Source organism: Diorhabda sublineata, chromosome 1, assembly GCF_026230105.1.
Source record: "Diorhabda sublineata isolate icDioSubl1.1 chromosome 1, icDioSubl1.1, whole genome shotgun sequence".
Taxonomy (NCBI): Eukaryota; Metazoa; Arthropoda; class Insecta; order Coleoptera; family Chrysomelidae; genus Diorhabda; species Diorhabda sublineata.
The window spans coordinates 25,140,761-25,153,289 of record NC_079474.1 but is presented as its reverse complement, the minus strand read 5'-3'; positions in this window follow the sequence as shown (position 1 = coordinate 25,153,289).

The following is a 12,529-nucleotide window of genomic DNA, read 5'->3' as shown; positions in this document are numbered from 1 at the left end:
TTTCGTAGGGAACTTTAGGAAAAAATACATGGGTTACCAATCCAGAAGAGCAAGTAATATCTATTCTACTGACCTCATATGTCGCTCCCGTAGTAAATGGAGCAGATCATGATAAAAAAACTAGCGTACCGGGCAACTATACACCTGAAGTTTGCCGTAAAACTGACGAGAGATGAAAACAACTTACACATTTAGCAACACTTTCGAATCACAATAATTGTATATCCCATGGCAACTGAATTAATTATGGCATGACTTTTTCCTGCTAATAGCAAGTTGAAACACGTTATTTTTTGCCAAATTAGCAATATTGTTTCAATAAATATGTTTCTCCTGACATTTATCACTAATTTCACGATAAAATTTCCAACACGACTGTTTGAAAATGAATAATTTCAAGTAGTATGCATTTATAACGCAAAATCTCTATCAAAATTTGATGGATCGTGATTGTCATGGACATATTTGGAATCTTGTTATATGGATTCAACTGGAGTGAATTAACCGATACAAAATAACAACCATGTGATTGAACTGTTGCGATAATGATGAGTAAGTTCAACCTGGTATTTTTGGTGTCTAAAATATCTTTTATCAACATGCATTCTACTTTAATTGGTTCAAATTGAAAAAATACTGCTTCCTTCATTATTTCAAATGATTATCTGTGCTTGTATCATCATTACGTGAATCAACTGAAGCAAATAATCATTTGTTGTTAGTTTTATGTGTAGAATCCTCATCTCAGAAAACATAATCATTCGTCAGTTCAGAAAAACTCAGATAATGATAAACGATTCTGATTCTAAATTATACATTATTTATCTTAAACTCTAGTTTGTTAAGTTTGAGGTGAAGTTTCATTCGAATAATATCTTTTATAAGAAACGATCAGGCTCTTATCCAAGTTCACATCTGCTTTCCTGTAATGTCTGCAATTAATATATTCGTTCCAAGAAGCTCAATAAATTTTAGAAGCTCTATTAACAATTTGTAGTCAGCTCCTTCCCTCCATATTTCATTTAGCATTTGAGTATTATTTGTACTCCTTCCTGAGATTGCAGTAATTCTAATTCATAAATCAAAGGATCTTTAAAATTATTATCATTGGTATTGTTCGATTCGAAATGTTTGTTATCAAAAACAAATCAAATTCTTATATAAATGGTTCTAGGTTCTATTTATATTCCACAGTATAATATAATATTTTTTTGGAAGTGTATTAAGTATTAACGGGGTTATGAAACATTGGTAGTAACCATCAACAAAAGACATGAGTTATAATAAACCACTACTATAACTCAGTAAAGTTGCTTGAAATTATTCACGAACCTAGTATCAAAGTTGCTCTATACTCTGAATATGTGAATTTTCTTCTAAAAAAAACTGAATTCATATACTGAAAGTGGATTATAACATATATCTTAAAAAATAAGTAGCTAATGTTCAGAATTAATTTTCCGAAGAATTGAAAAACAGTTATAGATTTGTATTTGCAAGAAAGAGATGTAAATCAAACATTTTTACAACATAACAACATCACGATTTCACAAACAAATCTTCAAATGAGAAATAAACGATAACACAGCTATAGTCTATTTCAGAAATGTATAGAGTAATAACATGGGGAGTTCGTCTCAATTTCGTTGTCGGCCATAGGTGTAGGTCTTGAAATATTATTGTTTGTTATATCAAAATTTCAAGTAATTGCGTAATAGAATTAGGAAAAGTATGTTTTCTGACCTAAAGTGTCAATATCAAAATATTGTGTAGCGATTACTTAGGTAGTAGATTATGCAATTACGTTTTGCATATAACAGGTACCGTTTAACCTTCTATTAGTGCCTCTGCCTAATTTCAACCCTATCTCAGAATCGGCTTTGCTTTTTACGAGTATCCTACCGGCACGCCTTTGGCACACTATTTTCAGTGTTTGTGAATGGATAACACTAGGCTAAACTCATTTATTGACCCCAACCCAGATGGTACTACCTCCACTTGATAAAAAGAAAAAGAATTTTACAATGAAATCAATGCGAAACTATGAAAGTGGCTTAAATATTCCTTGGGTATTATTACTCCATACCTTTCTGAAATAAACTATAGTGGATATCATAATAATTGAATCCTTTTTCATGTTGTCAATTATATAAGTTATTTTTTCTAAGCTAATGCACTACTTTATTGAACTATATTTACTGGAAAAAGTGGTTCTTTATTACACTAGTACAATAAATATTTATTGCACTCATCTGTCATCATAGAAGAGAGGTTTGTGATCAAGACAAATATAAACATTCAAATGAGCGCAATATTTAGTCTTCTTTCTGTGAGTTTCAAAGTATTGCGGATTTTACTTTATTACCAATCAGATTTATTACGTACTGGATTATGAAATTACTATAAAATGCATTTTTTTTCCAAAATGCCATATGATCACAATTTATATATACAAACGTAAATCCTTTAAACAGGCGATCACGACGAACAAAGTTTAAAAATAAGTAATAATATTAGCAAAATAGATGATAGTGATGAAGAAGAATCATGACCCCATCAGAAGTTAGTGAAATAGCAAATATAACGTCATTAAACTTTTTACCCAGTAATTCAAGAAAATTGAATGATAATGATTATTTATAATCGTTTCAAAGAGTTGTTATTCCATAAAAGAGTTGTGAAACTTACAGAAAATGTGTTTCTCGCATAGGATATTTCAAAAAAATTTAAAAATATTAAATCCTCATCACTTTATTCTCGTACTAATGGTGGGAGCTTGCCTTTCTACAAAAGAAGATATTAATTAGAGAAATTACAAAAAACTAATGGCATTTATGAAGCAGAACTTTGCAGAATTCAAAAATCGGTCAAAAAAGTGAAAATTATTTAATAGAGGACACATTTATCAATTTTTAAAAGGAGCTCCGAATTCCCAGTATTTGATGAAAAAAGTAAGCCAGTAATTATTGTTTAGTTTACACACTCACTTCATAAAAGATGCATTTACAATAATCATCGTAGCCATCAATAGTAGTCAAAATAATTCTTAGTGAAATGTAACAAACATGCAATGGAAATTAGGGCAAATGCAACCGTTAATCTTTTATTAGCAAAAAAAATGTTGGAAATAAAATATTAAGCACCATTCCAAAATTCCGAACGTGGAAATAAATATTCAGCAGTGGTAATAAAAGTCAATTTTGGATAACCATTGTGTAGGTTACTCAACCGTCACGTTTATGGACAAAATTCCAAATGCAGCTTTATCATTGAGTTCAATCTATAAAATGTAAAAAAAAATCAAAACCATTAACTCTAGTTGATGTATCTAAAAACTTGCCATTATTCATATTTAACAGTAAAACAAATGAATCAACATAAATTATTAGTTTTTAGAGGATTTTTCAGACAATGGGGAACCAACTGGATCGATTTTAAAAACAAAACAATGGCGGTATTTTATAATTATCTAAAATTGAGTCACAAGCATATTTAGTGTGCAGTAGACCATGAATTAAATCCATATATCGGCATGTCAATAGAAAATTTTGAATAGAACGTTTTGTTTCATATTATTTAATGATGTGGTTTTTCCCCATAAAAGAACATTGAGTTTGTTAACCCTATTCATTTTCATTGCTTTTCTATTGTATATATCATAATCTATGACTTATCATTATTCACTTCCTGAGACTCCACTGTCCTATATATTTTAATATTTGAAAAGAACCCATTAAGTCTTTCAGGATTGTTAAGCGTTAGTGTTTGGAGTCAATATTTATATCTCATAAGAGCTTACAATGTTACTCTTTATTATTAAAAGTAGAGAAAATCTTCTCTCAATAATTTTCGTCTTTTCAGGAGTTTGTCTCACTTGTGAAGTATTGCTTAACATTCGCCTAAATCTCTTTTCTGGAGGGGGAACATAGCGATCTTAAAGCAAAACAAAGTACGAACTTCTGAAGAGAGTTCAATTTTCTGTTGGCTTGATTATGATTAATCACTTCTTTACAAAGTAAAAGCTGCGCTTCGACCTCAAGAGTGTTCAGCACTTAATACTATTAACTAGTCTCATCTCCATATCACGTCCCTCTTCCATTTATAAATAGAAACAATTGTTCATCATCACTTCATATTGTAACCTACTATGTACAGTTTCCACAGTCTCCACCTGTTGAACTGTATCTATAGTAAAAGCCTCAATTCTAGAGAATCATGTTTTAGTACCAAAATGGAATGCATCCAGTAATGTTGTAATATGCCATTCGGCTTGTGACGTTTCTCTTCAAACATTTTGAATATTCCTTTCTTCACGTATTGTGGCACAGTAGTCCCTTCTGATTCATTTATTCTAACATTCGAGTTTTTGAAGAAATTTATTTGTTATCTTCCTTCCAATTTATTCGAGAAATTCAATAAAACCTCGGAATTTATTCGAATTCTTCCTGTAACTATCTACTCTTAAATAAAAGTAAATTTTTGTAAATTTGAAGGGATTTTATTTTATATATTCGCTGGAACGTCTTTCTGTGCTTTTTTTTATTGTGTTCACAAAAAGTTCTATGGATTCCTATTGTTTTAAGGAAATTTTCACTTTTCATATAAATTCGTGTTTTTATTTATTCAAGGAACAGAACGAATAGAATATAATAGATTCTTGACCGGTAACATTATGAAAAAATATCTAAATTCAGTTTATTTTTATGTTAGAGCATAAACTCCTTTCATTCACATCTGTTCCTTCTTCCGTAATTTCCTTTCTCACTTTTTGTCCCGCAGCTCTACAGCTGCCAGGTAGAAGTTCCAACCACTAACACCGGACCACGATCAGTGAACTACAAAACACCGGACTAAAAATTGAGCCAACAATTCAAACCTCAACTCTAACATCTGAGAATCCAGTTGAGTGCATCAGGCATCCCGGTTTTCCTTAGATATGTCCCAGCCTTATCTTCAATATATAAATAAATCTGAATTTCAATTTATAACTGCTTCTATTCATTGTGCTCTATTGTAGACACAGTTAATACGAATTTAGTATTTTCTTTGTCAATAAATTTATTTGTTACTAAAACTTTGTTGTTATTTGCAATAAATATCAATTTGGATAATCGTGTCCGAGAATAGTTTTATATTGATCAATTTATATTATTAATTTAATTCATAAGCTGTTTCCAGCTTTTTCGCCTTCTTTATTAATTGTAACGTCGTTCGTTAAAAAGCTGGTGGCGTCCAATTTAATATTCTTCACCCCATCTAAGTACCAGTTATTTATATACTTTAACTGAAGCCGAATACCATTTCCCGACGAAGAGTTTCCTGTTGGGGAAGCAAGGTTATATCGTGCTTTGACTAAATACTTGCGTTTTAATGAGAATGTGGTGTAGCGGAAATGAAAAATAAGTTCACTCTCGCCAAAAAAATTAAAAATGCAACTTTCACAAGTAAAGGTCCATGCTAACAGTGCAGGTTTGTCAGGAAAATCTTCATAGAAGATTGATGGTTGCTTCATCTTACAGGCGCCTTCAGATTGCATTGCTGCTGCAGCCAATCTAATCAAAGCTCAATTCGAGTCAGAGCACTCTGCGTGTACGTAGGAGTGAGCGGCTGCTTGCTTAAAGTTGACATTCTTCACCTGCATGGAACTCTCCCTTATTAAGAAACAGGGCAACAAACATCAAATTGCTTGTAAAACTAGGCAAGAATGGACGTAAGCTTTTTGAGCCAATTGAGACAATTCTCTGAATGAACCAACCGTGAACAAGTGGTGGGAAAGGTTTTGAGAAACAATGTTGATTGTTTTCTTTGATTCTAGGGGCATTGTCCTTCTTGACCAGAGAGTGAAGGAGGTTTTGAAAGGTCTCAGAACTCGTGTGGCTCGTTGACCGGATTTTTGGCACAAGAGGACATACAGATTCTTCATTGATGAAGACTTTCACCAGTTTTATCAATAGTGGAAACGGCGTTGACAGAAATGTGTCTCGTTTAATGGAGAGTACTTTGAAGGAGAATATATTAAAATAAATGAATAATTGCAAAAATATAGTTATTATTCAATTTTTATACGTATTTGATGGACAAACCTTTGAGATTATGAAGTTGTTACTTTTAAAAAGAAACACCAGAAGAGCTGCTAAGTTAAGAATTCAGCATCCTTTTGAGTTCAACCATACTAGCTATAAGAAAAACTGAAAGATCACTTGTGTAGTTAACGTAATGGTTGTTGGTTATTCGGTATTTTTATTTCATTAAACAATGAATTTATTCCAAATTGAGTGCCTTGGAGAATGTTCGTTATCTACATTATCTCTTTGCTCTAGACTTGAGTATTTTAAAAAATAATAACCAGTCAGCTGACACCAAATATTCCACTAAATTTTTCACTTTATACGTTTTTGATAAGATTCAGCTCACACTTCCTACAATACTTTCAGTATCAATTGAAACAACTTCATAATATGTGCGAAGATAAACTCATAACTGAATTTTTTATCCTTCCAATGAGAAAAGTTTGATAGATGGAATTAAACAATGCCAATACATTGAATTACAGAACAAACTTCGCATCAATTTAGAGATTAGTTCATTTTACCTATTTGGATTTGTAAGATTTGTAAGTCCGTTTTTCAAGCCTTTGTTGATTATACCCTTGTTGTTAGTGCTCAAACTTGACATGAGGTATTTTATGAGTACCAAGTCAAAATCACTGATTATACGAGTTGCATTTCGGAAGTCAAACAATCATAAAATTACAGTTATCTCATATGTGTTCACATATAATTACTGGAAGAATATTTATGACAAAAGAAATAAAAGTCACTATTTTTTTGTTACGGTCATGATATGATCATCCAATTTGTATATATCAATGTCGTAAAACAGAGTAGAAATTTCTATTTTTTTATCTAAACCTACAAAAACGAATTGAGAGATTTATATTTATTTTAACATACTAGTCTAACGTTAGGTAGGTAGCAGTCTGGCAGCACACCTATCCATTCGTGAAATCGCGTAAACTGAACTGTAGCGTGAATAATATCTTACTTGTCACACCTGTTCATTTTTCCTCGTTTTAATTTACATAAACACATCGAAGTTGGCGTTGGAATGGATTTCGGTTGACTTTTACACTAATGTTTCTATTTAACAAATTGCTATAGCTCATAAATTTAATTCGTTGGTTTCTGTATATTACGATTTATTATTCGCCGTTCGTATTATAATAATATTATGATTTACGAGTCTAAAAAAGTTCAACAAGAACAGTTTGAAGATTTTATTTTTATTTTTAACGATAGGTCATGAGTCTAATAGTACGATATAATATGTAAAATAGAGTTTAATATGACTATCCCGATTACATCATAAAATATAAGTTCGCAAACACCAATAATTTAATACATCAGTAACGGAGAACATGCAACTACTTTATTAGGTTTAAACTAGCACATAGGTGGGGAACCTGCGGCCTCCACGAGGTTCTTGTGCGACCCTTTGCCACCTAATACAAAATGGTAGAGTTCGTTTCAAACAACTGTTGACAGCATGACAGTTGCGCAAAAAATCCCACCAAAGACAGTCATATTGTACATGACAGTCTTTTCAGCACCCAACGTGTTCGTTTTTCATCTCCCTCCTCCCCACTGGACGGTGTGCACACAATCCATCACCGGAAAGCGTCGCGCCTAACCATAGGCAAGGTAAATAAAAATTAAAAATGAAAAATATATATTCAAAATAGAGCAAAGGTCTTCAAAAGGGTACCCATAGATATGGTCACGAACATTTTGTCTCCCAAACTATGCTTTATAAAAAACTGTGAAATTATAATAAGAAATCGACAGTAATAGACAAATGAAGAGATTGTGTTCCCACGAGGCTCTACATTTATGGTACTAAAACGGAAAATGGACATGTAAAGGCAGATATATATGGTCCAGGAACCAAGCTAGCTATCCTAACGCAGACACAGCCCGCTGTGCATAACGTAACTACCGCAATGCAAAGATATTGATCCTATCAGATAGCAGAGCTGCCCTGCAAGAAATATTTAAGCTCAATTGGAGCAAACAATGAAGTTACTTTTATGTGGGTACCTGGCCACACCGGACTACACGGCAATGAACAAACCTATTATCTGTCGAAAAAAGGCGGGACAGTTCCTTCCATAGGACCACAACCTTTCCTTTATATACCAAAAAGCCATAAAGTCATGGTCATAAAGAAGTAGGAAAACGAGAAGAAATCAGAAACATGGAATAAGACCCTAGGTTTGAAACCATCGAAAATATTTCTTTCCTACTCCACCAACTGCTCCGGAAAGACCTAAACAACCAAAGGAAATCGCCAAACACCTCTCGCATGAGTGCGAGGCAATCCATAAGCAAAGACTACAATACTAACACTCGAGCTTTTTAAAGATTGAGTTAAATGCTTAGCTTTTTCCCAATAACGAGTCATCATCATCGAAAGCCAACTTGTAAATGAGAATATGTCTACTGGAAACAAATAAATGGAAAATTTTGAGTAAATCAATTATTCAAAAATATCAAAAAATGTATACACTTTTGTTTTCACAACTATTAGATTAGCGTAAAGGTCAATACATTTAACTATGGCATTAATATTACATATTCTTATAGTTACTGGGACCAAAGATATTTCTTGAGGTAAGTGATGCTTGCCACACATGACATTTTCAATTCCCCTAAATGAAGCGTGTCAGTTAGTAATCTAATCTTTCTAAGCATATACTTGCTTGTAAACATGATTCCAATGAATAAAAACTAGTATTCTTATTTATTACGAATACAATATTGCAACATAAATCTACAACTATTATTTATCCTGACAATTAATCTAGTTGTGTGAAAAATATATAATTCCATAAAATGGAATGAAATGAGATAGAGCGCGAACGTGATAGTTAGTGATAAGAAGGGTAATGATTTAATATTGAGAAAAAATTGAAGGTGTTGGGCTCCAATTATTCTGATAAAGACCAGAATGATTTTTATGAATTTTTATCTGTGAGGGTTCAATTCCTATATCTACAGATGGATAATTCCCTTTGAATTTCACTAATTTTGCTTGATTTTCAATAATCTTTGATAATATTTGATAATAGTCTCTGAAACTTCATTCTTCTATTCAATCCACAATTTGCGCAAATTCTTAGTTATTCTTTTACATTTTTTTTCCTAAACTTTGGTTTGTTGTTTCTTAATGAATGAATCCGCAATCTCGCGACATAATTTTGATTTTAATTGTGAGGTAAATACTCCAATTCCTCTTGAAACGGGTTTGTGGTTTGCTTGAAATGGATATTTTTTGCACGAATACACTGTTCCTGAAGCTTGTTATCGTGTTTTACATCTGACATGCAATGTATATTATATGTTTAAGATTTTAATTTTACTTTGAGGTGAATTTAATTCATTGAACCGACAAATTAGAAAAAAAAAATTATTAAGAATATTCACATTCGTTGTATTATTTCCTTGATAAATGCGATATCTGGTCCAAAATTTTTTTAATGTTGCATAAACCATAATCAAATGGGTTTTTATCAGGTAATGGCGAAATACATTGGTCAATGCGACTGTTTCAAAAAAACTGCTTCTGAAAATTGAATTGAAACTAAATGTTTTCGATCTGCTGATTTTGAAGATGCTATAAGATTTTTCCTTCAATCCCGGTTTTCTCCATACAAGTAAATTGATGTTGACCATTTCATACTGTGAACTGCTTTAAAGTTCCCATCATATATCTGTTCCATCTTCACTAAATTTAGTAATGTTCTGTGAACATTTTGTGCGAATTTTGGTCATATCATGACAGGCAAACAGACATAGCTGTGTGAATTAAACAAAAGCGTTTTGTTATGTATATGTCAAAAACAATTTAAAAGGAAGCCTTATTTTGGTATTCCTTTGAATCATGATAAATCTTGCACCTTTTGCGATAGAAAATCATTTGAAAAAGGCAAAGACTTGATTATGGTGTTATGCCTTTGCGACAACCACGAAATTTAAAATGGTTACACAGTATTCAATAATCAATTTTATTATGGCAGCGCATTTGAATCAGATTTAATAACTCTTCAGTGTTTCAATCAAGAATAACTGGAGTAGTTACTTGTAGATTAACACAGAAGATCCAACTAAATATTTATTCATATTTCATTGTCAAATTGATCAGTGTCAGCTCAAGAAATAATATAAAATATGCTGCAATAAATATAATTGAGTCAACAAAAAAAATATAGATTCCGTTGAAGTTGATGTTCAATTATGTAGAACCAAAACAGATTAAGAATAAGTAAACAAGACCAGGTCTTATTGAAGCCTGGTTGTTCAGAGCCCTCAGGGTGAGGAGGAGGATTTACTCTTGCACATCCCTCAAAAATTTACCAGATTTTCTGCAGGCACTGTTCGCGACACCAGATACCAGGGTTCAGGTGCCGTTCATCATTCGACACGATTACTCCCGCCTAGAGTAGGCGGAGTAAGCCCATAAAAATATCAAGGTCCAATAGCTCCTTGAGGAGACTAGCAAGGAAGTGTAAACTAACTGTGATGGATCAAGTTTTTTCACCCTTTCCTTTCTTCCTTTGAGGTACCATTCTGTACAGCTTATACATCAATTTCTGAGGTGCCATCAATGAATTGAAAATCAGAATTTAGTGCAGTTTTGTGATTAATTAATATTTCAAGATTCTACAAATGAATAAAAGGATAACTTTGTGAATGTTTCCATGAATTTTTGTCCAACATTGAATTCTGAATTCAAATTGTCAAAAATCAAACGAAAACTAAATCACTGACAATTTATAATGTCAAAACTATGTCATTTCAAACAAAATAATGGAAACTGTTGAATTTTAAATGAGAACGATATACATAGAACATTGTTATTAATTTGATTTACTGTATTAGTAGGTAGAACTTAACTAGAAACAAGTTTAGAGGATATTGAAGCGTACGTTTATAATCAGAGGTTTTTATGGACTAATTAGAAAGAAAATTACAAAGATAAACATTGTTGAATAAAATTAAGGAACCAATTAAACTACATCTCACACAATTATAAAACTTTTAGGAGCCGAGGCTTCACCTGCTCTGAAATGTAAACGTTATCCACAAATATTGAATTAACTTCTGAACGAATAGGCTCTTTTCACTTATCAATATTTTTTGAACTTCTTAGTTATATGCATATAATTTTTATAAAACTCAATTTACATCTCCTTACAACAAATGTTGATAATCTCGCAATCAAATATAATAAGTAGGTACAGATGCACATGAGAGTGGGCTGGTATAGCATACAAAAAGTTCTCCACTCGTAATATTTAGAATTAGGAAGTAAATGTGCACAATAACCCGTTTTGTCTGTGTGTCTGTAGTCTCTCGCGGACCGTTGATGTGATGGTTTTAATATACCCTACTCTGAACATCAAAAGCCATTATCTTAAATGCTTTATGTTTCATGTAATTAAAACAACCCCGTTTTCACTGCACACTGTTTCGTATTTATACCAGATTAGTAAGGAAACTTATTGAACAAAAACACATCACTATGTAATGAGAAGCTCCATTGTACAGGTCACATTTCAAGAATTTTCGAATGAACTGTATCTTTATTTTTGAATGAATTTTATTGAATTAATCATGAACATCGAATGATCCCTATTTTGGATCTGTTTTGATGGATGATATATTTTTGATATAAATATTTATTGAAACAGATATTCAATCTAAGTACTAAGAATTTAAAGAAATTTATATAAACCGGTGGACAAATCCTCAGTCTTTTCACCAGTACTGTTTCTCTATTCACTTTCATGCACTATTTTTGAAATCTCTGAATTGTCCTAAGCTTTCAAAATATCTTAATTATTGTAATCTGATGGAATTATCGTAATCATTTTTGTTTCTTTATGCAGCTTATTTGTTACATTGTAGGATCATCGAATTCATTAATTATTTGTTTTTCTATTCATAGATTGTTGGTAGTATATCTATCAATGTTTCACTTCAGTGGCCTTTATTATCAGTCTATAAATTCTTTTCTTCTCTTTAGAATCATTTTTATGTTCAAATCTTGTATTGCCCAACAACACACTAACAACTTTCATCACATTTGTCATCTATATATCTAGATATTGTTTTTCTTTTCTTCCAATATTTATTCTTCTCATTTATAATTCCTACTATCTGCTACCTCTCCTTTCTATTATTCCAATTCATTCCGAGAAACCTCTTGTCTTGTCGCTAATATTTCAGCTCGTCTTTTTCCCTTGTCATTAATACTGCGTCATCAAAATAAACCAAGGACTACTATTTTCTCCAATTGATTCACACATCACATCATCTACTAATTTATTTGTTATATGTCTCTAACTCAGAAATTAAGAAAACTTCAGAAAAACATTATTCTTTTTCAACGAGACAATGCAAGCTTTAGAACAGTTGAATTTTCAACAGACTAGGAGATCCAATCATTCACCATTCAACTCGGATTTGAT